Source organism: Callospermophilus lateralis, chromosome 20 (genome assembly GCF_048772815.1).
Source record: "Callospermophilus lateralis isolate mCalLat2 chromosome 20, mCalLat2.hap1, whole genome shotgun sequence".
NCBI lineage: Eukaryota > Metazoa > Chordata > Mammalia > Rodentia > Sciuridae > Callospermophilus > Callospermophilus lateralis.
In genome coordinates, this window is record NC_135324.1 from 7,870,534 (window position 1) to 7,897,202 (window position 26,669).

General features: G+C 38.6%; 1 pseudogene; it reads left to right on the plus strand.

Moving 5' to 3' along the window:
* LOC143385715 (adapter molecule crk pseudogene) overlaps window positions 1-23,761 on the plus strand; it is a 148,982-nt pseudogene extending 125,221 nt beyond the window's left edge.
* Window positions 23,762-26,669: the final 2,908 nt, after the last annotated feature.

Sequence of the window (26,669 nt, forward strand, 5' to 3'; positions counted from 1 at the left end):
TGGAGAATTTCACATATGTGTCCTGTCTCCGTAAAGGCAGAAGCTAGGTGATCATTTTCCCAGCATCCCTTGCTACTGAGTGTAGTCATGTGACATAGGCTCCACTGATAAGATGCAAACACAGGAGACAGCTTGATGTGAAGCCTCAGGAGGAGACAGGCTACTTAGAGCATTTCCTGGTAATCACAGAAAAGGGCGCATTGGACTTGGGACAGTTGTTGGGTGGGGGAGTCCTGGTGTTCAGTACTATAGGACTGAGCTGCAGTATACATGGATCAGGGACTTGGAACTTTCTCTGGTGCATTTCCAAAAGGTGGTTTACAGTTACTTTTTCTCTGCTTCATGTTTCAATCATCCCAGATACTCTCAGTTGCTTGGTATCCTTTAGTATCTTCTATTTGTTTCCAAAAGGTTGATCAGTCCAACGTACCTAGATACCGTACTTCATCAGCAATTGTATATGATTCTTCAGTGGGCAAATACATAAAGGATCAGTGTTGAGAAGAAGCTACATGATCTCCCTAAGAGTTTTACCCAACAATGAATTTGGGACAAGTGTCTAATTAATTATAGCAATGATAACAAAACCTTCTCACTTGGGACTATTGCAGTCTTAGAGCCAAGGAAGGTAGCTAGAGGCAAAATTCCATCTCTTATTCTAGGTTCTTTGGGGTCCTTCTTTTCCTATTCTTGGAAAATTTCTTGATCATGGGACAGGAGATCTTGGGACGGCAGTTTTGCAGTTATGTCTCTTGGAAGTTAGAGTTTATTTTCTGAAATACGAGGCTTCTTGCTTAACCAATAACATCAATACTGTTGGTATTGGTGCTTTGTGTTTCTACACTTGGATCTTGCTCCCACTGGGCTATTCAAATCCCCCACTTGAGCAGATCACAGCTTTGGGCTGTCAGAAATACCATGGCATATCCCTGATTGTTCACATGTACACTGTACTGCTTAAGTTGTGCTGGGCTCTGAGGCCTCAAGGTGGTCTAGGTGATGGGTCATGCTGACTTGCACCCTATTCCCTAAGCTGCTCTTGAATTCTCTTCCCAAGTTCCACTTTCTTTGATTTTCTGCCTCTCCTAGAGTGTTAGGGAAGATTTCAACCTTGGCCCTTTCCTTTGGATTCAGCCTTAAAGCAGTGCTGGATACACTGCTAGGACTTAAGGAGGTCATCACAGAACCTAGTCCCCTGAGGAACCTTGGTCATGGCTGCACAAACCCAGAGCTATTGACATTGTCTGACAATTTCTTTTGTTTTTCTCATTTCCTTGGCCTCACTAACCAGAAACCAAACCTATCTATTTAGTTTTCCAAGGAGGCCAGTGTTAATATTGTGAGGGTTTTATAAATCCCTATGCCCTTTTTTGTTAAGATTTATTTGGGTATTTAAGTAACTCCATTGACCATTTTGGAATGTTTTTGTTTGGCCAGATTTAGTTGTAGTTGGGCACAATACCTTTATTTTATTTATTTATTTTTATGTGGTGCTGACAATTGAACCCAGGGCCTCACGTGCGCTAGGCAAGTGTTCTACCAATGAGCCACAACCCCAGCCCCTAGATTCCTTTTTTAAGTGATTTTTCCCATCTCTTCTTTTCCCAAATATGTCCCATTTATTTTATAGCTATAGGGCTATGGAAAAAATAGTTGCTTTTAGTAGACTAAATTCACATTGTTCATATTAAACTGTTGTGGTTTTAGGAGACCAAAATCAATCAATAAAATAAAACCCCTTTGGAATCTTTTAAATCCTATCCATCCACTGTGAGTGAATGGCATCTATATACCATGAAAATAATTGCATAAAAAATTAAATATGTATTGTACTATTCAGTTGCATAAAGATAAATATCTGAATGTTCAGGAATGTATCCAAACCACAGAATATCAAAATGTGAAAGTCAGAAAGGACCTGAAAACTTTTTTTATGCTATATATCAGATAAAGCACTTTTACCAAGAATATGTAAAGAACTTATACAATTTAATAAGAAGAAGCAAAATCATGCAGTAAAATTGGGCTAAATGTTTGAACAGACACTTTGGAGAAAGCTAAACCACTGGGTAATAAGATCATGAAAAGATAGTCAGGATGATGTTTAATTAGAAAAAGGCAAATTAAAACCATGGAGCAGTATTACATACCCTTGAAATGGCTAAAATGAAAAAGATTAACCATAGCAACATAATAACATATGGACACAAAGACTTCTTCCCACAATTTCCTGGTAATGCTGTTTCTCAAAGGCAAAAGAGAAATGCCCCCCACCATATTCATTAATCATATATTCCTATAAGGAAAACTACTCAAATGAAAAGGAATCAACCAATTTAACACACATCATATGGGTCAATCTTGAAATCATCTTGTTGAATGAAAGAACAGGCCTGAAAAAAAAATGGTCCATAATGGGTGATTTCATTTATATAGAATTCTTAAAAATGCAAGCTCATTGTTAGTGACAGAAAGCAAATTGCTGGTAGCCTGGGGACAGCGTTGGAGAGAAGGGAGCAGTACAGAAGACTACAAGGGAAGATTTATTATTTGTTTTACTATATACTATTCTTGTTCTGATTACAGTTAGCACATTACCCCCACTGAGTAGATTATGTGTGAAAATGTGCTTCCTATGTTATATTTTCGATCAATATTATTTTTAGGTAAGAAAAAATTTTTTGATGTTTATACTTTCTACGTGGTTATTGAATTGTTTTTGTCATTCTTTATAAACTAGTATTTTACAACTGATGAGAATCTTTAAAACCTTTTCTTTTACTCATCTGGACCGTAGAGGCCCATTCCCTTTTTCTTCTTTCTTTTAAATGTCCCAGAAATTCAATAAAAGTGATGCAGTGAAGGAAAAACAGCTTTGTCTGCTCGAAAGGAATCACCCAATAAAATTATAGCTTTAATTTTCAGCCTGACCTTTCTTGTAATTTATTTGGAATTTCATGATTTCAAAGGGAATAGACGGTTCACTAAGGAATGCACTACCTGCCTTCCCAAGAGAGGTTTTAAATATCAAAGCTTTAAGCCTAATAACCTCGTGACAGTAGAAATATGGCTGTTTTCTGTCCCTCTCTATGCCTATAAAGAGCAGGGTCTGGTCCTATGGTCTTTTGGCCAATGTCATTTCCAAAGTTAGCTCACTGGAGTGGTGTGTCTGCGAGATCTGATACAGTACATAGTTAGAGATGATTGGTGAGATACTGAGGAGAAACCAGGAGTTGCAGGTCTGAAAAGATAAGAACAGGTATAGGAGATCAAAGCAGGTAGAACAGAATAGCATCCAAGGTGAAAGTTCAACCATTGGCTATTAGAATATTTTTTATCAGGCTCTCTAGGGGTGGATGAAGTATACCTAAAAGTGACCTGAAATGGGATATATAAACACTGTTTTGAGGCAACCAGGACCATGTCTAACTGCCGCAGTCTCTGGCTGGGCACAAATCACGAGCCTCCGCACAGCTTGTAGATTCAAACAGCAATTCTTTATTCCCGAACTCACACCGGTCGTCTACAAACACGTTCTGGGGAAATCCACGTTCTCTGCCCAAATTCACACTCCTCTGGGCTTCTGTCTCCCAAAATATACTGTCTGACCCTAAGAACTCAAGAGGAACTCAGCAGCAGGATACGCCCTATTCTAAAGGGGGAACACCCTAATCTCCTATTATGCTAAACCGGGGACACCCTAAACACGGATCCGCCCTGGTCCTTGAGAAAGGTCACCTTTCAGGAATCCTTCCACTAGACAGCATGGGAGTAGCTGGCAAGGAAATTGTCATACCTACTTGGCTGATGGCTCCCAGCATCTAACACAAAACAATGATGTTTTTCTTTTTGAATTTTTGACTGCTGATTTTATGGAGAAAAGAGAGCAAAAAAAAAAAAAAAAAAAAGAGAGAGAGAGAGAGAGAGAGAAACAACTGGAAGAAAACACTTAATGAATTAACTAATTAAATTCAAGGATGACACAAATGATATAACTCTACTTTGTATACAGCCAGAGAAATGAAAAATTGTGCTCCATTTGTGTACTATGAATCGAAATGTATTCTGCTGTCATGTATAACAAATTAGGGCAAATTAATTAATTAAAAATAAATTCAACAATGAGTTAACTGAAAACATGCATCTTACCACATTGCTTACCTCCATGTGATGACAAATCAACTTTTTTTTTCTATGTGGTTTGAGGAAAAATTCACAAGAACATTAACCCAATCCCTACAAGGAGCTGACAGTGTTGCACAGGAATCATACATCAATCACTTGATTACAGTTGTTTTAAGGGTTAGAAAGGAAAAAGCACAGCTCTTCTATACTTGGGAAGAAGGGGTGTTTATAGTTAGTGGATCAGTGAAGCTTCCTCTAAAAAGAAAACTGTGTTGAAGTTGAAATTCATAAGAAATGAGAAGAGCAATCCAGGCAGCAGGAACAGCATGTGCAAGGGACCTGAGGAAGACATATGGCTTATGAGGAAATGAAAGGTCAGTGTGGCTGAACCATGAAGTATTGGATATAGCCAGGTTAAGAGTTTGGATTTAAAAAAAAAAAAAAACAATAATTGTAAAAAAAAAAAAAAGTTTGGATTTTATTCTATGAATAATTGAAGGGTTTTAGGTAGAAGAGCAACATTATGAGATTTGAGTTTTTAAAGATTGCCTTGGCTGCAATGTGGGAAGTACATCAGAAAGAGTCAAAATGGAAGGCAGTTCTTGCAGTGGACCATTAAAAAGAAAAATTTGGCTTCAACTAACAGTGACAGAAGAGTTGTATAACTTTGAATGAATCCTAGAAGTATTTAGGAAGTGACTGACTAGTACCTTACTTTGAGTGGTATGTATTGGGTAAGCCAGGAGGATGATCAACTCTGAAGTTTCTGGTTTGCAACAATTGATGGTGCCATTCATAGAGACAGGAAAAATGGACGTGGGAATTATATCAAGAATTTAGCCAGCATTTTTGCATATACCAAGTAGATGCCCAACTACTCAGGATGCTGGGGCAGAAGGATCACTTGAACCTAGAAGTTTGCCATCATAGAAAGACCCTGACAACCCCCTGGCAAATTTAAAAAAAAAAAGAGTTTAATTTTGTAATGTTGATTTTGAGGTACTTGTGGTTTATCCAAGGGCCAATATCAAGCAGACAGTTTAGCATATTGTTTCTTAGCTCAGAAGAGAGGCCTGAGCTGGAATCTTCAATTTGCAAGTCATCAGAATTCAGATGGTGATGGAAGTTAAGAGAAAGAGTGTGAATGTGGGAGAAAATATTGAAGGGACACCCCGGGATAGATTGTCAACATTTAAAGGAGGATTAATGGGCAAAAGAGGCTAAAAAGTGAAGAGGAAACTGCAAAGATGTGGTGTCACAGAAGCAGATGGTAAGCTACATTGCATGCAGCAGCCAGGCTGGCTAAGCAAGCTGAGGGATGGGACAAGTCTGTTGGAGTTAGCAACAAGGGACTCATTAATAACCTTGGAAAGAGCCACATGGCAAGATGGAGGCAGAAATCAGGCTGTGGTAGGTGAGGGAAAGAGGAGAACATAGCAAGTAAAGATGTCAAAGATTTTATTCTCCAAGCAGCTACAGTGTGATGCAGGAGAAGCTACTGATCTTTACCCGCGCAATTCAGAATTCAGTTGCATTGCCTCATAGTTCAAGAATCCATATTTGGATAATGGCTTTGCTCCAAGCTACTTTCAATTTTATTATAAAAGAAGCATGTATTGGTCAGCTTTTTGTTTCCTTAATGAAATACCTGATATAGACTATTTATGAAGAAAAGAGGCTTTCTTGGCCCCACAGTCCAGACTACATAGCTCAGGATCAGTGAGGGTCACTCCTGGGATGCCTTACCTTGTGGTGGGTGGCAATGGTAGAGCATTGGCAGGAATAAGCAGATTACATGTTGATTCCAGGAAACAGAAGGAGGGGCCAAGCTTGCTTGCTCAGTAACACTTTCTTTTTGAGAAACACCAATGGTTCACACAAGAGCCAATTCATCCTTCAGTGACCTAAGGATCTGAGGACCTCCCTTTAGGCCCCACCTCTAGGAGGTTTCACAGTACCTCCAAAACCACTACTGTAGGGGACCAAGCCTCCAGGTGAATGAATCCTTGGGGGCCACTCAAACCATATCTAAGCCACAGCGAAAGGTAAATAACGTTTGTCTTTGTGCAAATAAGATTATTCAGGAGGAAGGAGGTTCAGATACATATTTATATAAGACCATTGATCTAAAGATTGCTCATCTTTCCCATCTCTGTGGGATGCAAAGTGCCATGAAGGGAGAACCTGATTACTATCATCACAATGGTATCTTCATCACCCCAAACAGCATCTGGTACAGAAGTGGTTCCATTGTTGTTTGTAGATCGAATAAATGCAAGTTGTTCCTTTCATAGCCTAGGAGTTACTAGAGTACTCAAAAGTAATCCAGCCATCCTTTGGCAGACATACTCAATGCTCCTGACCCTTGTGAACATGGGTAGCTCAGGTTTGACACTTTCCCAACAAGCCCAAGTCAGAAAATGTGCCATCAAGATGAACTCGGCATGACACAGACTGGGTCAGATGGAATTCTACTTTCAGGAAACCCTGGGTAAATTGCAAGAGAGTGGAGTATTGCAAAGTAGAATTGTTCCTTGTCACTTTCAAACCTATACTATTATCTGGTTGCCAAAGGGTGTGTGCTGGGAAATGTGAGTGTGCAGAGCTGAATAGTATCTGGGTTGTCTCTGGAGGTTAGAAATCTCTCCTGAAGTTTCTCCTCAGAGCCAGCAACTGCTGAGTGCTCTCCTTGTGACTCAATCAGAATTTGCATTGTTTTCTCATTATAGTATTAAAATGTGCATTTTGTCTCCCTGCGCTGTGGAAATAACAAAGCTCCATAATGCTTGGTTTTATCTGTAGCACCTTCCGTCCTCAAATCTCTGAGGATCTCATAAGCTGATAATGTTCTTTCCAAATGAGCTATTTTGTAATCACACTCCACATGATTGTTTAAAATGATTATTATTGTTTCACCTTAATATAAAAAGATTGATTTGCCAATAGAAAAACCCAGTTTATCCAAGAATACTTGTGTTAACTGCCTCTCGGCTCATCAAGGGCTGTGGGAAGCTGGAGGCTGTGTAATGCAAATGTTGGTCTCTGGTTCTGTACATTTTAAGAAGAGGAGGAGCTGAATTTCCAAATTAGAAGATGAATTTTGCGATTTTACCTTGAGTGTAATGTAGGCAGAGGAAGGAAAGACGGAATAGGGGAGGGTACATACTTAGGGAAAATATGGGTGGGAGGGTAAAGTGAGACTGGATGATATATTTCTCCCTGTTCCCCATCCTAAGGCTTAGGATTAGGATCCACTTTCCAAAGCCCACGAAGCCTGCTTCTTTCTGGAGTTTCCACTACACCTTTCCACTACACCTTTCCACTACACTACACCTTGTATACCACTTTTGTCCTGTTTTGATTGCTTTTGAGCAAGTATCATCTCACTGAAGAGGTCATGGCCCAGGCCGTTTACAGGGCCTGCCATTCTCACCTCAGTCACTGCCTGGTAGTGAGACCTACCTGAGAACATCCAGTGAAGAATTTGGTGATGGGAGGCTTGGAGGGTTCCATCTTTGAGCTCACTCATAGGGGGGAAAAAGCCACACAAAGAAAATTTTCAGCAAACCTTTTCTGTAAAGAGCCAGGCAGTAAATATTTTAGACTTCATAGGCCAGATGGTCTCTGTTGCAGCTACTTAACTCATCGTAGGGCAGAAGCCGCCATATGCAATGCATAAGTGAATGATTGTGGCTATGTGCCAATAAAACTCCTATCTACAGAAGCAGGTGGTGAGCTGGATTTGGGCCCTGGGTCATCATTTGCCAACCTTTTCTCTCAATCATAGTTCCCACAGTTTGCTAATCTTCATAATGTGGAAATTAGAACATAGTTGTCTCTGTTATTCCTTTAGAGTTACTCTTTCAGTTTAGTGTGTTGTTTCTCTCCTTTCCCACAAATTCAATAGAGGATACTTAGAATTTTGGGGAACAGTAGAATCATCTCAGTGGCAACTGAGGCCGTGATGATCTGGCTCTTCCTGGTCTCATTTTCCCCTATCTCTTCCTTCATCACTCCACATTAATTTCCCTGGCCTTTCTTTTGTTCCCTAAACACACCAGACATGCCCTTGCCCCAAGACCTTGGCCCTGGTTTTCTGAGAGAGAGAGAGAGAGAGAGAGAGAGAGAGAGAGAGAGAGAGAGAGAGAGAGACCCATAAACCTCACTCCATTCTCTTCAGGTCTCTATCCAGATGTCACCTTCTCAGGGAGAACTTTGGGCCACTGTATAGTAAGCAACAACAACTATAGGTATTTCAAACAGAGAATTTAATAGAGGAGATTGGTTTAGAATAATGAAGGGATTAGGGGAGCAGAACAGATAGGAACGTTTACACAGGGCATAGTGGCAGTAGTAGGGCTTAAGGAGAAAAGGGAAATAGTATAACCCAGAGTCCATGCTCTTGCTGCTATGGAGATGCTGCTATTGCATTACCACCATTCCTACTGATGCTCAACAGCTCAAAGAGGCCTGCTCCTGATATTGCCAGTGCCAGTGACATTGAGTGTTGTGCAGTTACTGCTGTTGGTGCCACTGTCTGAACCAGTGTTCAAGAGCCCCATACTCCACTTTGGTAGCTGAAGTTGCTTAAAGCCCATTAGAAAGGGAAAGAATGTTGGTTTCACTTTCCTCTTGCTTCTCTGCAACTTTAATCACAGCCTCCCCTTGAACTTACCTAGCCCCCAGCTTCAAGGAAGTCTGGGAAATTTAGTTTACAATCTTCCAAACTCCTGCTACAGAGACCTGAGTCTAGAAAGAATGGAATATAACAAAGAAAGAGTGGGTCAGAACCCAGATTGCTCTGTCTACTCTAAAATGAAATGTCCTAACATGTTATCCTTTTTTTTCTTTAAATTTCTCTAGATCATGTATCATTGCCTAAAAATCTAAACTTATTTTATTTTAATCATATCAGCTCCATGAGGCAGTGATTTTAATCACAATTATATCCCCAATGCCTAGGACAGTGGGCAGTTGAATAAATAGTTATAGAATGAATGAATGCATCTTTTAAATTCAGCTAGAGACAACTACTGAAAAGTATTGCAGTTCACGGAAGCTGAGTTTGACAGCTTTAAAGTATCTTAGAAAATTAGGGAACTGGGAACATAGCTCAATGGTGGAGTACTTGCCTAGCATGTGTAAGGTCCTGGGTTTGATCCCAAGTAATAAAAAAAAAAAGTGTGGGGATAAGAAGACAGTTTCTCTCTTTTTATTTGTTCTCTTTGTTCTCTTATATAACCCATATTATATTTTTTCCTAGAAAGCATCTACTTTCAAACACATTTCTCTTGCTATTGAAAATCTCTTGATAGAGGAGACACTATATTGAAATTTACTTCAGTTTCTTGGAAAATGAAGCACTGTTTTTAGAGTTTCCTGGAGCTGTCAGAAAAAAATAAGTACCACTTGCTAGACAGTTTAAACATCAAAAAATAATTTTCCTTTGGCTTTGGAGGCTAGAAGTGGAGATCAAGGTATTGTCAGGTTTGGTTTCTTTTTTTAAATTTTTTATTCTAATTTGTTATATATAACAGCAGAATGAATTACAATTTATATTACTCATATAGAGCACAATTTTTCATATCTCTGGTTGTATATAAAGTATACATTCACACCATTCTTGTCTTCATATATATACTTAGGGTAATATGATCCATCTCATTCCATCATCTTTATTACCCGCCTGCCTCCTCCTTTCCCCTCCCATCCCTTTGCCTTATCTAGAGTTTATAAAATCCTACTATGCTCCCCCCCCCAACCCACTATGAATCAGCCTCTTTATATCAGAGAAAACATTTGGCATTTGGTTTTTTGGAAATAGCTAACTTCACTTAGCATTATAATCTCCATCTCCATCTATTTACCTGCAAATGCAATGATTTTATTCTCTCTTATTGCTGAGTAATATTCCCTTGTGTATATATGCCATATTTTCTTTATCAATTTATCTACTGAAGGACATCTAGGTTGGTTCCACAGTTTAGCTATTGTGAATTGTGCTGCTGTAAACATTGATGTGGCTGTGTCCCTGTAGTATGCTGTTTTTAAGTCCTTTGGGTATAGACGAAGGAGTAGGATAGCTGGGTCAAATGGTGGTTCCATTCTCAGCTTTACAAGGAATCTCTGCTTTCCATATTGGCTGCACCAATCTGAAGTCCCACCAGCAATGTATGAGTATGCCTTTTCCCCCATATCCTCGCCAACACTTATTCTTGATTGTGTTCTTAATAACTGCCATTCTGATTGGAGTGAGATGAAATCTTAGAGTAGTTTTGATTTGCATTTCTCTAATTGCTAAAGATGTTGAACATTTTTTCATATATTTGTTGATTGATTGTATGTCATCTGAGAAGTGTCTTTTCAGTTCCTTGGCCCATTTATTGATTGGGCTATTTGGGTTTTTTTGGTGTTTAGCTTTTTGAGTTCTTCATATACCTCAGAGATTAGTGCTCTATATGATGTACAAGTGGTAAAAGTTTTCTCTCAGGATGTAGGCTCTCTAGTCACCTCACTGATTGTTTCTTTTGCTGAGAAGAAGCTTTTTAGTTTGAATCTATCTCATTTATTGATTCTTGATTTTATTAATTGTGCTATTAAGGAAGTTGGGGCCTAATCCAACATGATGGAGATTTGGGCCTACTTTTTCTTCTAATAGGTGCAGTATCTCTGGGTTTAATTCCTAGGTCTTTGATTCACTTTGAGTTGAGTTTTGTGCATGGTGAGAGATATGGGTTTAATTTCATTTTGTTGCATATGGATTTCCAGTTTTCCCAGCACCATTTGTTGAAGAAGCTATCTTTTCTCCAATGTATGTTTTTGGCACCTTTGTCTAATATAAGATAACTGTAATCATGTGGATTAGTCTCTGTGTCCTCTATTCTGTACCATTGGTCTATTAGTCTATTTTGGTGCCAATACCAGTCTACCAGTTTATTTTTTTGCTGTTTTTGTTACTATTACTCTGTGGTATAGTTTAGTATAGTCTGGTATAGTGATGCCACCTGCTTCACTATTCTTGCTAAGGATTGCTTTAGCTATTCTGGATCTCTTATTTTTCCAGATGAATTTCATGACTGCTTTTTCTATTTCTAGAAGAAATGTCATTGAGATTTTAATTGGAATTGCATTAAATCTATGTAATGCTTTTGGTAATATGGTCATTTTGACAATATTAATTCTGCCTATCCAAAAGCAAGGTAGATCTATACATCTTCTAAGGTCTTCTTTAATTTCTTTCTTCAGCATTCTGTAGTTTTCATTAGGTTGATTCCCAAATATTTTATTTTATTTTTTTGCGGCTATTGCTAATGGGGTAGTTTTCCTCGTTTCCTTTTCAGAGGATTTGTCACTGATATGTAGAAATGCCTTTGATTTATGGTGTTAATTTTGTATCCTGCTACTTTGCTGAATTCATTTACTAGTATTAGAAGTTTTCTGGTAGAATTTTTTGGTTTTCTAGGTATAGAATCATATCATTGGCAAATAGTGCTAATTTTAGTTCTTCTTTTCCTATTCATGTCCTTTTAATTTCTTGTGTCTATCTAATTGCTGCTAAATAGAAGTGGTGAAAGAGGGCATCCCTGTCTTTTTCCAGTTTTTAGAGGGAATGCTTTCAGGTTTTCTCCATTTAGAATGATGTTGGCCTGAGGCTTAGCATAGATAGCTTTTATGATGTTGAGGTATGATCCTGTTATCCCTAGTTTTTCTAGTATTTTGAACATGTATGAGTGCTGTATTTTGTCAAATACTTTTTCTGTATCTATTGAGATGATCATATGATTCTTATATTTAAGTCTATTGATGTGATGAATTACATTTATTGATTTCCGTATGTTGAAACAAACTTGCATCCCGAGGATGAACCCCAGTTGATCATGGTGCACTAACTTTTTGATGTTTTTGTATTTGTTTTGCCAGAATTTTATTGAGAATTTTTGCATCTATATTCATTATCGATATTGGCCTGAAGTTTTCTTTCTTTGATGTGTCTTTGCCTGGTATTGAAATCAGGGTGATATTGGTCTCATAGAATGAGTTTGGAAGTGTTCCCTCTTTTTCTATTTCATGAAATAATTTATAGAGTGTAGGTATTAGTTCTTCTTTACAGGCCTTGTAGAACTCAGCTGTGTATGCATCTGGTTCTGGGATTTTCTTGGTTGGAACGCTTCTGATGGTATCTTCTATTTCCTTGCTTGAAATTGATCTGTTTAAATTGTGTATATCATCCTAATTCAATTTGGGCAACTCATATGCCTCTAGAAATTTGTCAATGCCTTCAATATTCTGTTTTTATTAGAGTACAAGTTTTCAAAATAATTTCTAATTATCTTCTGTATTTCTGTAGTATCTGTTGTGATATTTCCTTTTTCCTTACGTATATTAGTGATTTGAGTTTTCTGTCTTTATTTTGTTAGCATGGCTAAGAGTTTGTCAGTTTTATTTATTTTTTAAAAGAACCAACTTTTTGTTTTGTCAGTTATTTTCAATTGTTTCTTTTGTTTTTATTTCATCTCTGATTTTAATTATTTTCTGTCTTCTGCTGCTTTTGGTGTTGATTTGTCCTTCTTTTTCTAGGGCTTTGAGATGTAGTGTTAGGTCATTTATTGGTTGACTTTTTCTTCTTTTAAGGAATGAACTCCATGCAATGAATTTTCCTCTTATTACTGCCTTCATAGTGTCCCAGAGATTTTTGATATGTTGGATCTGTGTTCTCATTCACCTCTAAGAATTTTTTAACCTCCTTCTTGGTGTCTTTTGTAACCCATTGTTCATTCAGGAGCATATTATTTATTCTCCAGGTGTTAGAGTAGTTTTTACTTTTTATGTTATCATTGATTTCTAATTTCATTCCATTATGATCTGATAGAATGCAGAGTAGTATCTCTACTTTTTTGTATTTGCTAAGGGTTGCTTAGTGACATAATATTTGGTCTATTTTAAAGAAGGATCCATGTGCTGCTGAGAAGAAAGTCTATTCACTTGTTGAAGGATGAAATATTCTATTATATGTCAGTGAAGTCTAAGTTATTGATTGTATTATTGAGTTCTATAGTTTCTTTGTTCAGCTTTTGTTTGGAAGATCTATCCAGTGGTGAAAGTTGCCCAGAATAATTATATTGTGGTCAGTTTGACTGTTGAGAAGAGTTTGTTTGATGAACATAGATGCTCCATTGTTTGGGGCATATATATTTATAATTGTTATGTCTTGTTGATGAATGGTTCCCTTGAGCAGTATGAAATGTCCTTCTTTGTCCCTTTTGAGTAACTTTAGCTTAAAGGCTACTTTATTTGATATGAGGATGGAAACCCCTGCTTGCTTCCGTAGTCCATGTAAATCATATGATTTTTCCCAACCTTTTACCTTCAGTCTATGTATGTATTTTCCTATGAGATGAGTCTGTTGGAGGCAGCAATGGGTCTTCTTTTTTTTTTTTTTGGTTTGTTTTTGATCCAATCAGCTAGCCTATGTCTTTTGATTGGTGAGTTTAGGCCATTAACATTCAAGGTTATTATTGAGACATGATTTGTATTCCCAGAAATTTTTATTATTTAACTTGATTTGGTTTTTCCTTTCATTAGCTTTTCCTTTAGTATAATATCTCCCTCTACTGATTTTCATTGTTGTTTTTCATTTCCTCTTCATAGAATATTTTGCCAAGACGCTTTGTAGTACAGGTTTTCTAGCTTTTAACACTTGTTTATCATGGGAGGTTTTTATTTCATCATCAAATCTAAAGCTTAATTTTACTGGATAAAAAATTCTTGATTGGCATCCATTTTCTTTCAGAGATTGATATATGTTATTCCAGCATCTTCTAGCTTTCAGAGTCTGAGTTGAATAATCTGCACATAACCTAATTGGTTTTCCCCTATTTGTAATCTGATTCCTTTCTCTCATGGCTTTTAATATTTTCTCCCTATTCTGTGTGTAAGGAATTTTCATTATTATGTGCCTTGGTGTGGCTCTGTTGTGAATTTGTACATTTGGTTTCCTGTAAGCCTCTTGAATTTGGTTTTCTTATTTGTTCTTCATGTTTGGAAAATTTTCTGATATTATCTCATTGAACAGATGTTCATTCCTTTGGTTTGAAACTGTATGCTTTCCTCTATCCCAATAACTCTCAAATTTGGTCTTTTTATGCTATCCCATATTTCTTGAATGTTCTACTTGTGGTTTTTACCATTCTCACTATGTGGTCTACATTCTTTTCAAGATTATATATTTTGTCTTTATTGTCTGAGGTCCTGTCTTCCAAATGGTCTAATCTGTTGGTGATGCTTTCAATTGAACTTTTAATTTGGTTTACTGTTTTTCTTATTTCAAAGATTTCTCTTTGGTTTTTCTTTAGAACCTCTATCCACGTATTGAAGTAATCATTTGCTTCCTGTATTTGCTTATGTGGCTCTTTGTCAAAATTACCTTTTGCTGCCTGTATTTGCTCTCTTATATCATACTTTAATTCACAGAACATTTTAATTATGTACATCCTGAACTCCTTCTCTGTAATTTCATCTGCTATGCTGGCCATGGATTCTAATAATGTGGTATCTTGGTTTGTTAGGGGCACTTTCTTCCCTTTTCTTTTCATGTTGCTCATGTGTTTTCCTTTCTAGCTCTGTGGGTAGGAAGGGTTACTGGTTTTACCCTATAGGCTTATAGTGCCTCTGTAGGGATCCAATACCTCACCTGTCTATCTGGTGTTCCAAACTGGTAGTTGCCTTGACTACCAGTAGTGACCCAACATGGAAATGGCTGCTTTCAGTGATGGGGTGTTGGGTTGACAGTGGGGAGCCAGGCCATGTGCGACGTGTTCAGAGATGAGCTCTGTAGTGTGCAGAGTTCTGATTGTCAGTTTTTTTCAGAGCCTATGATGTCCTTAGGTGCAGGCAGGCTACTGTGAGTAGGGGACTGTGGCAGTAGCTGCCGAGTTCCAAGATGGAGGCGACCGGGGGAACCCCATATTGGTAGATGGGGGTCCACCCGGGAGTGGCAGCCAGAGTTCCTGCATGTGGGTAGTGGCTGAGTGTCCTTCGTGAGAGAGGTGTCTGGGAATTCTGTGCTGGTGCTGATGCCTGTGGTCCTGCTAAGGCACCCGCGAGAGCTGTATGGGTGAGTAGTCAGGAGTCAAGAGTCCTTTTCTAATGCTGAGGCCAGGGGCCCGCATGGCATGGTGGCTGTGATTCCTGCATGGGGATCAGCTGTGAAGGGGTCCTCTGTCACTCTCAGCAAAGCAGTATTCCCACTAGTTGAGACCTGAGTCACGGAGAGACACAAATGCTGCCACCCTCTGGCCCACAATCTTGGATCCAGGAGCTGAGATTTAGTTTCTTTTTATGTCTGTCTCCTTGGCTTATACTAGGCTCTCTTCTCCCTATATTTTTACATGGCCATCTTCTATATGGGTGTCTCTGTCCAAAATTTCCTCTTATAAGGACACCAGTCACATTAGTTTAGACTCATCTTAGTTTTATTTAATTATCTCTTGTTTTATTTAATTATCTCTTTAACGATCCTATTTCCATATACAGTGACATTTTGAGATACTGATGTTTAGGGCTTCAACATATAAATTTGCAGGGAGGGCACAATTAAAGTCAAAGCAGATTCTCTCCCAAGTTTTGTGATGTTGCAGCCTGATTTTCCTCTTTACAGTGTTTGAAACAATGCTTAATAGGTTTAAAATTGAAAACCTTTCACATTTGCCATCTTCCAGGCTGTACTTTTTGAGTTTCTTCCCAAATAATTGAGGGAACATCATGATGTGGAACTTCTAATGGTGTATTTCTGAACCTAGACTTCAACACATGTCTTCAGAGGCGAAGGCTAGATAGATACTTATTCTAACAGCCTTCTGTGGAGCTCATAGGATAAGAAAGAGATTAGACTCTATCTATGACAACAAAATATCAGTATTCCATTGTCAGCAGGGTGCTCTGTCCTGCTCTTTAGCCTGGCAGTGAATATTGTAATAGACTAATAAAGTGGGTTGAACAGCAAGGGATATGTCAGATCACGAGATTACACAACATCTTTCGACGGGTGGGTCTGTTCCTGCATTTGTAAGAACAGGTGGCTAACAGAAAAGCTGGTGACTCTGGAGTGGGTAAAGGTTCAGTAAGAAAACATACCCTCTTCGACCTTGATGTAAATCGAATCTGTCATAGAACACACAGTTGAGCTCTCGTCTTGTCTGTTTGCAGCCTTGTTCCATGGACAGCCACCAGCTATCTTTCCATTCACTCTCCGAATATCGAGTGACCTTGGAAATAGCCTAATCTGTCTTGGTAGATTGAAGATAGAGAAAACAAGCAGGGCAGACAGACCTGCTGGTTCCTGCTATTGATCAGTGGCTTGAATGAAAGCTCATTATGAGCTGAAGAGATGTGTCAGACACGGGTGTCAGGGGTGGAAAAACTCAAAACAGACCCTGGCAGTGAGAAGAAAAGTGATAAAAACAAAACATGTACACACACACACACACACACACACACACACACACACACACAGCCTGGTAACCTTTCTCCCTTCCTTGGGTTACTTTATTCCTTGTCTTTTGCTATTTCTCTCCAATGATAGAATTCTGGGTTCTCAGAGGTTCTTCCTGGATGTCAATTATATAGTCTATGCCTCTCCTTTTATTTTTTAAATTTTTAATTATTTTATTCATTCATTCATTCATTTATTTGGTACTGGTGATTGAACCCAGAGGTGATTAGCCAATGAGCCACACCCCCAGCCCTTTTTATTTTGAGATGGTGTCTAACTAAATTGCTTGTGTCCTCACTAACTTGCTGATGCTAGCTTTGAACTTGCGATCCTCCTGCCTCAGCCTCTGGAGTTGCTGGGATGACCGACTTGCTTTCTGTGCCTGGCCATGCACAGTAAACTGAGGGCCAGAGGGATGAGTCAGCTTCCTTAGCCTGCAGGGAGTTAGTGGTACAGCTGGGCTTTTTAACTCAGGTCTGACTCAGCTGAAATCCAAGTTCTTTCCTCCACATGGTGCAGCTTCTCCCCCGCCCATCACTGTGTTTCCATGTCCCAGTATAAGCCTCAAATGTCAAGATCCTGGCTCCAGACCGATCAATAGGATATCCAGGAAGGAACCCAGAACTTAGGGTAAATACACATGGGTCCAAGTCCTGATTTTGTCACTTATTAGACCTGGGAGTTTGAGCATATTACTTTACCTCCCCTGGGCTCACTTTCTTCATTTTGAAAATAGACATACTGATTCTTGTTCTTCTGGCTTCTCTGGGAGTATGCTAGTTTGCAATCAGCCTTTGAAGACACTTGTAGCTCTAGCTCTGGGAGTAATCTCTCACTCTGCTCATGTCTAGCAAAGCTACAGCCAGAAATAGTTAAATTGTCCCAGGCAGCTCAGGGGGCCTAACCCAAAGCTGTGCATTTGTGATTAGAAGGAAAAGGTGTTTATTAGACAGGGTTCTCCAGAGAAGTAGAATCTATATGTATGAGGAGCGGGGGGGGCGGGTAGGAAGGGGAGGGAGAGAGAGAGAGTGTTATTTTAAGAAATTGACTCACACAATTGTGAGGGCTAGGGAGTCTGAAATCTGTGGCACAGGCCGTAGACTGGAGATATAGGAAGAGCTGTATAGCAGCTTGAATCTGAATGCATTCTGAAAAGCAGAATTGCTCCTTTCTTGGGGATAGATCAGTCTTTTCTTTTATGGCCTTCAACTAATTGGATGAGGCAAACCCACCTTAACCAGTATCATCTGCTTTGTTCAAAGTCTGTAAGTTATGTGTTAATCTCATCTAAAAATACCTTCATGGCAACATCTAAAGTTGTATTTGGCCCAAATCTCTGTATCATGCACTAGCCACATTGACACATAAAATTACATGGTGGTTGGGCTGTTCTAATGGGACTCTAGGGAGAGGCAGCATGGAGGTTCTGGGCATCGGAGGGGAGGGACAAATAAAATTTAGTCCCAGAATTCCAGGACTTTCCTACTTCAGTCATTTTGTTGACAGTCAGATGAATCCTTGCAGTTTTGGAATGGAGGTAGGGTTCAGGGTTTCTCCTTTCCCGCCATCTTTTTTTTTTTTTTTTTTTTTTGTACCAGGGATTGAACTCAGGGGCACTCGACTACTGAGCCACATCCCCAGTCCTTTTTGTATTTTATTTAGAGATAGGGTCTCACTGAATTGCTTAGGGCCTCACCATTGCTGAGGCTGGCTTTGAACTTGCAATCCTCCTTGCCTCAGTCTCCCGAGGCACCAACGCACCGGGCCTTTCTCTCCATCGTTGACAAGAGAAATATAAAGGGAAAGAGAGAAATAGCAACCCCACCCCACGAACCCTTCTGCTGTTCCTCAAACACTGGAATCTTTGCTGGCTCTGGTTGCCTTTGGCCACTGCTCCGCACTCTCTACCACTCCTCCCCTCACCATTTCTAAAGGCCCTCTGTGTCCATAGGAGGAAGGAGGCCTGATCTTGCTTTTCCCATACCAGACCAACTCAGCCACAGCCTGGGCGCAACCAGGCGTCTAGAGAGAGGCCACCTGGAAACCTGGACTCTATCTCCAAGGAGCACTGGCTGCCTGAGAACCATCGTGCACTCAACATGCCACCTGTACAGCCCAGAGAACATAATTTCCTTTAAAGGTCACCAGCTCTATTGATTTCTGATTCTTTTCTTGTACAGCAGACTCCAAATAATAGCTGCTTTCATGATAGACAGGGATTTCTGTTTGTTTGTTGTAGTGGGCATTGATCCTAGGGGCACTTAACCACTGAGCCACATTCCCAGGCCTTTTTTATGTTTTATATTTTATTTAGAGGCAGCAACTTGATCAGTTGCTTAGGGGCTTGCTAAGTTGCTGAGGCTGGCTTTGAACTTGTAATCCTCCTGCCTCAGCCTCCCAAGCTGTTGAGTTTACGGGCTTGCGCCACAGTGCCTGGCTGATAGATGATTTTAATGGGAATAGATCTGGGCAGAGGAGAGAGGACAGGGGCATTTTCTTTATGAAGGCTACAGTGATGTGTCAGTAGCAGTAGTTATCAATAATAATTCTGTGTTGTCTACTAATCATGGCTTTGTGCCTTTCTTGCTTCTTTCCCCCTCCTGTTCTTTCCTTCCTTCCATGAATATTTATTGAGTGAATCCTATGTGACAGGATACTGAGCTGTAAGATTATAACAATTCTGAGCAAAAGAAATGTAGAATTACTATCATAAGGTTTTTATTTTAGAGGAAGGGTATTTAAGACATATTAAATTCATAAAGTCACAAATATATAATTATAAATTATGGTAAGTGCTTTGAAACAAAGGTGTAGGTACTATAACCCTGAGGTACAACCCGGTGGGACTTGATCTAATTTATATTACGTATCAGTGAAGAAGAAAGTGACCTTAGAACTGAGGACAGAAGGAATATTTGTCCCCCATAAATTTGTTTGTTATTTAAATTTCTTCTGTACAGAAATGTCTATTCATATCCATATTTTTTGTACCAGGGGCACCTAACCACTGAGCCATATCCCCAGCCATTGTTTATATTTTATTTTATTTTTTAATATTTATTTTTCAATTGTAGTTGTACACAATGCCTTTATTTTATTTATTTTTATGTGGTGCTGAGGATTGAACCCAGTACCTCACATATGTGAGGCAAATGCTTTACCACTGAGCTACAGCCCCAGCCCTATATTTTATCTTTTAAAAAAAAATATTTAAAAATTTTTTAGAAAACTTGGAATGGAACCATCATTTGACCCAGCTATCCCACTCTTCCGTCTATACCCAAAGGACTTAAAATCAGCATACTACAGGGACACAGCCACATCAATATTTATAGTAGCTCAATTCACAATAGCTAAACTGTGGAAGCAACCTAGATGCCCTTCAATAGATGAATGGATAAAGAAACTGTGGTATATACATAATGGAATATTACTCAGCATTAAAAGAGAATAAAATTATGGCATTTGCAGGTTAATGGATGGAGTTGGAGAATATAATGCTAAGTGAAGTAAGCCAATCCCACAAAACCAAAGGCCAAATGTTCTCTCTAATGAGTGGATGCTGATCCATAATGGGGCAGACATGGGAAAACTGGAGGAACTTTAATGGGATAAAGGGGAGGGAGGTGGTGTGGGGGTATAGGGGCAGGCTGTGGTTGTAGAAGTTATTATTTTATTTATTTACAACCAGAGAAATGAAAAGTTGTGCTGCAATTGTGTACAATGAATCAAAATGCATTCTGCTCTCATATATACCTAATTAAAATAAATAAATAAATTTTAAGAAGTTATTATTTTATTTATTTATTTATTTGGTACTGGGGATTGAACTCAGGGATACTCAACCACTGAGCCACATCCCCAGCCCTTTTTGGATTTTATTTAAAGTCAGGGTCTCACTGAGTTGCTTAGGGCCTCACTAACTTCCTGAGGCTGGCTTAGAACTCCAGATCCTCCTGCCTTAGCTTCCCGAGCTGCTGAGATTGCAGGCCTATGCCACTGTGACTGGCCTTAAATCTTTATTTATTTTTACATGGTGCTGAGGATTGAATCCAGTGCAAGGCAAGTGCTCTACCACCGAGCTACAATACAGCCTATATTTTACTTTGAGACAGGGTCTCACTGTTGTTGTATAAGTCCTCACTAAGTTGCTGAGGCTGGCCTCAAACTTGCGATCCTCCTGCCTCAGCCTCCTGAGACCCTGGGATTACAGGCATGTGTCACCACACCCAGATTTTTTCCATTTTCAATTTAGTTTTTTGTTTGTTTTTGAATTTTTTCAAGATCCTTATATGTTATGGACATTAGTCATATGTGAGGTGAACAATTTATAGAATTTCCCCTGTTCTGCAGGTTGTCTCTTTATTCTGTTACTTGTTTCCTTTGCTGCAAAAGTGTCTTAGTTTGATATAGTCCCATTTGGTCTATTTTGGCTTATGTTCCCTGAGCTTTCGGGGGGGCGGGGAGGTCTCAACACTGCCCCCGCACTGTTGCCTTTACCAGTATTTTGAAGTATTTTTTCTGTTTTCTTTTAATTTTTCATTGTTTTAGGTCTTACATTTAGGTTTTTGATATATTTTGGCTGACTTTTTTTTTTTTTTTTTTGGTAATGGGTGAGAGATAGGGGTCAAGTTGCATTCATTCACATGTGAATGTCCAGTTTTTTTAGCACCGTGTGTTGAAGAGGCAGTCTTCTCTCCAACATATATTTTGTAGACACTTTGTTGAGAATCAGTTGGCTGTAAATGCAGGGGTTCATTTCCGCACACTGTGTGCTGTTCTGTTGCTCTCTGTGACTGTTTTTATCCTAATACCATGCTGTTTTGATTGCTATGAATTTATACTATATTTAAGCCACATATCATGATGCTCCCAGCTTTGCTCTTTGTACTCAAGATTGTTTTGTCTCTTGAGGAGTCTTTTGTGCTTCCGTGTAAACTTTGCGATTAATTTTGTTTTAATCAAATGGGGTATAATTTCTCATTTTTCTGATTGTACAGGTTGCAGAATCACATTGGTCATATAGTCACCTATATACAAACAGAATAAAATAGACATTATTATTGCGATTAATTTTTCTAGTTCTGTGAAGACTGTCCTTGGAATTTTGGTGGCAATTACATAGAATCTATGAATTCCTTCAGGTAGAATAGATGGAGCTTTTAGCATTAATTCTTCCAATCCATAAACATAGGAAGTCTTTCCTTTTTTTTTTTTTTTTTTTTGTTTTTGTTTGTGTGTGTGTGTGTGTGTGTTCTCTTGAATTTCTTTTCTTGGAGTTTTATAACAAAGATCATAGAGGACTTTACTTCCTTAAATTTATTCCTAGGTATTTTATTTTATTTTTTCAGATATTGTGAATGGAATTGCCTTTATGATTCCTTTCTCAGCTGTATTATTATTATTGGCATATAAAATGCTGTTGATTTGTGTATGTTGATTTTGTATTGTGCTACTCTAGTGAATTCATTATTTGATTCTAATAGCCTTTTGGTGGTTTTTAGGTTATTTTTATGTATAGAATTATATGACCTACAAACAATGATAATTTGACTTCCTCTCTTCCTCTTTGTATGCCTTTATTTCTTTTTCTTTCCTAGTTTCTCTGGCTAATACTTCTTTTTTTTTTTTTTAAAGAGAGAGAGGAGAGAGAGAGAGAGAGAGAGAGAGAGAGAGAGAGAGAGAGAGAGAATTTTTTAAATATTTATTTATTTTTTTAGTTTTCAGCGGACACAAGATCTTTGTTTGTATGTGGTGTTGAGGATCGAACCCGGGCCACACGCATGTCAGGCGAGTGCGCTGCCGCTTGAGCCACATCCCCAGCCCTAATACTTCTTGTATTATAGTAAACGTGAGTGGCAAGAGAGGACCTCCTTGTCTTTTTCCAGATTTTAGAGGAAAAGCATTCAGATTTCTCTCATTCACTCGGATGTTGGATTTGGGTTTATTTTATACAGCCTTTATTAGGTAAAGAATTTTCTTTGTATACCTAATTCATTCAGAGTCTTGTTCAGAAAGTAGTGCTAAATTTTATCCAATGCTTTTTCTGCATCCATTGACATGATCATATGATTTTTGTCTTTTTTTTTTTTCTGCTGTGATATATTACTGTGATATATATTGATGTGATATGAATTACTTCTATATATTAAACCCACCTTGCGGGGGAAGGCCCGCGGCCGCCGCCGCCATTTCGGGTGCTGCTGTGAGGGGGTGAGCCTCTCCAGACTTCCAGAGTTTGATTCATTGCCTGCTTTACTGGAATTCTACAAAATTCACTATTTGGACACTACAACATTGATAGAACCAATTTCCAGATCCAGGCAGGGTAGTGGAGTGATTCTCAGGCAGGAGGAGGCAGAGTATGTGCGAGCCCTCTTTGACTTTAATGGGAATGATGAAGAAGATCTTCCCTTTAAGAAAGGAGACATCTTGAGAATCCGGGATAAACCTGAAGAGCAGTAGTGGAATGCCGAGGACAGCGAAGGCAAGAGGGGGATGATTCCGGTCCCTTACGTGGAGAAGTATAGACCTGCCTCCGCCGCCTCAGTATCGGCTCTGATTGGAGGTCGGTGAGCTGGTAAAGGTTACGAAGATTAATGTGAGTGGTCAGTGGGAAGGGGAATGTAATGGCAAACGAGGTCACTTCCCATTCACACACGTCCGTCTGCTGGATCAACAGAATCCCGATGAGGACTTCAGTTGAGTATAGCACAACAGTTTTGCTGACAGATGGGAACAATCTTTTTTTTTTTTTTTTTTTTCCCCAATTACCATCTATATAATTTTCTTACAGGTGTCAAAAGCAGTCTAGTTTATATAAGCATTCTGTTACCTGTGGTCTTTTTTTAGATTGAACTACTCCATTCCTAGTCTTATTTACCATATCCAGGGTACGAAACTGGAGGGCTTGTGTGGTTATTTCTGAATTGGCAGTTTTAGGTGGTAGTGGCTGTGTCTGTATCAGAAGGGATAGGTGTTTTACCTTCTTTCTCTCAAGCAGTGCAGAACAACCTGTGGGATGCTGATGGACAAGGGAGGAGTGTTACACACTGGTTACCCTGACTTATCCAGTGGTTTTGTTTTCATCTGAAATCATAATATCAAATGGCAGTAGACTGTTCCCTTCCACCCCCTTGAAGTAATCATGCACCATGTGAATAGTGTCCAGTGGGATTGCTTTTTCATTTATGGAACATGACCATTATATGACTCATTCTGACATTTAAAATCCTGAGAATTCTGAGAACACTACTAGAGGCATTTGTCTTCCTTCGCAGTCAATGCTTCATACTTTTTCTTGGGATTCTTTCAACCCTTGTTATTCTTTTCCCCAAGACCCATAAGTAGGCTGATTCTTAAGATAATGTATATTTTCATTCCAGATGAGGAGCAGGATGTGCAGAACACTTTATTCAGTGCATAGCTTTAAGCCAGTATTGGATTCACTAAGTGGACAGCCAAACTCCCAGCTGTCTGCCTTCCCCTAAGGGGTCATACTAGATTCACACTGCTGTAGCAGCTAAAGAGATTCCTGCCTGATGGGTATCAACAGGGCCATTTCTCCTGAGTGCCAGTATCCTAGAAGGACACCCTGAATTCTCAGATTCTACTTGGAGTAGAAGGACCAATCACTTATAATATTCCATGAAAGGTTTCAGGGCCAAATTCTGCCCTCAGCGTTCTGTGCAACTTGTATAAAAGACAAGTTAGAATTATGAGTTTGGGGGTAGAGTTAGTGCTTTGAAAGATGTTTGAACCAATCATGAATTACTTATGTATTATTCATTTTACATGGCCAGAACAGCGCTTGAAGTACTGTCTTCATTTTTTTTTTTCATGGCTTTTTTTTTTTTAAATGTTCAGGTTTAGTTTATAAACCCTTTTAAAAATAGAGTGGTTTATATGGGGTCAGGTGCTCCAAAGAATAGACCTATGAGAACAAAAATAATCTAAGCTATTTTAGACTACAACATGAAACTTTTAAAGTTAGTTCCCAGTTGATAAAGGCACTTGGTGGTCTCTGGTGTGGTGTGACATAGAAACACCTTACACTTTGCTTTGGACCTCATTTTAGAAACATAATGTGTACCTTTCTAATTACTCTACATAGGTTAATATGATAAATTTTCATTCTTTGAATATATACCAAATCATGATTATTTCAGTGCACATTGCCTGGCACACAGTGTGCCAATGTTTGTGTGAGTGAATGAGGGTAATGCAGGAGCTTGTTACATGGCCCAGGGAAGCCAGCTGGCACGGGAGTTACATACATTACCACAGGCAAACTTACGAGTTGACACTAATTTAATGTATTTTTACCTCACACTAAGGTAATGCTTGATGAAGATATTAATAATCAACTTTTAAAATATTAGCACAGTGCTGTGCACATAGTGGGTGCTCAATAATGTCGAATGAACAAATTTGCATACTCAATATAATTCCATCTAACTACTTTTGTTAATTTTTCAGTTATCGTTCATACTGTAAAATCCAAAAGCACATTAAATCTTGTTTTCCTGGAAGTATGGCATCTAAAATATTTGTAGAAGAACCTTGTTACAACTGATTTGAATGTTTATATTTTCCTTTGCCTTTGATATTGGCTTGTAATGTCTCTTTTCATCATGTAATATTAGTGGAATATGCAACTCTACCCAAATCATAAGAATTTCTCAATGATAAGTTGTCTGGAGCCATTACATAAAGTGTTGGGTTGGATTTGGCTGGGTGTGGCAGTTATATCAAGAACTCAAAGGACTTCTTATAGATAAATTCCAAAAAACATGCTAGAATCCCCATTCAAGTGCATATTCATTGTCACAAAATAAACTGAAATTGGCTGCTATATTTTATATAATTGTTTCTGCAAAAGCCCATTTTTTGCATACTAATTTTTGACATGGTTAATTCTTATTAATTTGTTGGACTTCTTTATTGTTAATAGTGCAAATAGGTAATTTTTAATTTTCCACAAGTAACATCACTATTAATGGTTTGAAATGGGTGATAAGCAAACCAATTTGAAATAAAATATGAATATTTGCCATTGTATTATAACACTATACACTTTCTTGACAGTTAAATTTTTTAAAAATGTTTTTTTGTAGCATGTATTGTATATGTTTATAGTATATGTAGTAAATAAAAATATGGCCAAATGTTTGGCTTGGTGGAAAAAAAAAAACCCCACCTTGCATCCCTGGGATAAATCCTATTTGATCATGATGAATGTTTTTTTTTTTTTTTTTGATATGCTGTTGGATCTTATTTTGCTGATAATTTTTGCTTTTGTTTTCATTAGAGATACTGGTCTAAAAAATGCCTGTAAGTGGATTTATATCAAATCATTACATGTATTAGTCTTCTTGGGTTGCTGTAACAATATAATATAGACTAACTGACTTTAATAATGGAAATTTACTTATTTTCTCCCAGATATGTGGAATGGAAAGTCTAAGACGAAGGTTCTGGCAGGGTTCAGTTTCTGCGGATGACTGTCTTTGAGGAGAGAAAGAAGAGAGAGGACGAGGCGGGGGGCGGGGGGAGAGAATGCACTAGCTTTCTGATATCTCTTTTAATGAGGACACTAATCCTGTCTGATCAGAGCCCCACTCTTGCAACCTCATTAAATCATAATTATTTCCTTAGAGGCTTCATCTCCACATTTAGTCACATGAGGGATTAGGACCTCAACATACCTTTTTTTTTTTTTATTTTTTGACATGGGTGTACGACATAGATATTCAGTCCAAAACAGCACAAAACCTCATTCACAAGTGAATGAACAAGTGAATGAACATTAAATAGTTATTAGCACTACAGAGCTGTGGAAGTTCAAGCACAAATCTTCTGGTGTCAGGGGTCCAGGTGATCAGTGTCTTCTCAGTAGAGCCCAGGTTTGCTCAGAAAGCCACCCGTGTGCTCCTGGATTGAATTCATCTCCCCTGTTACTCCCTTTCACAGGGCTTGGAATCTCACCTTTATCACAGTGATCCCTTTCATTAATTAATGGTTAACTTTCATCGTTGCCAGACTCTAAATAAGG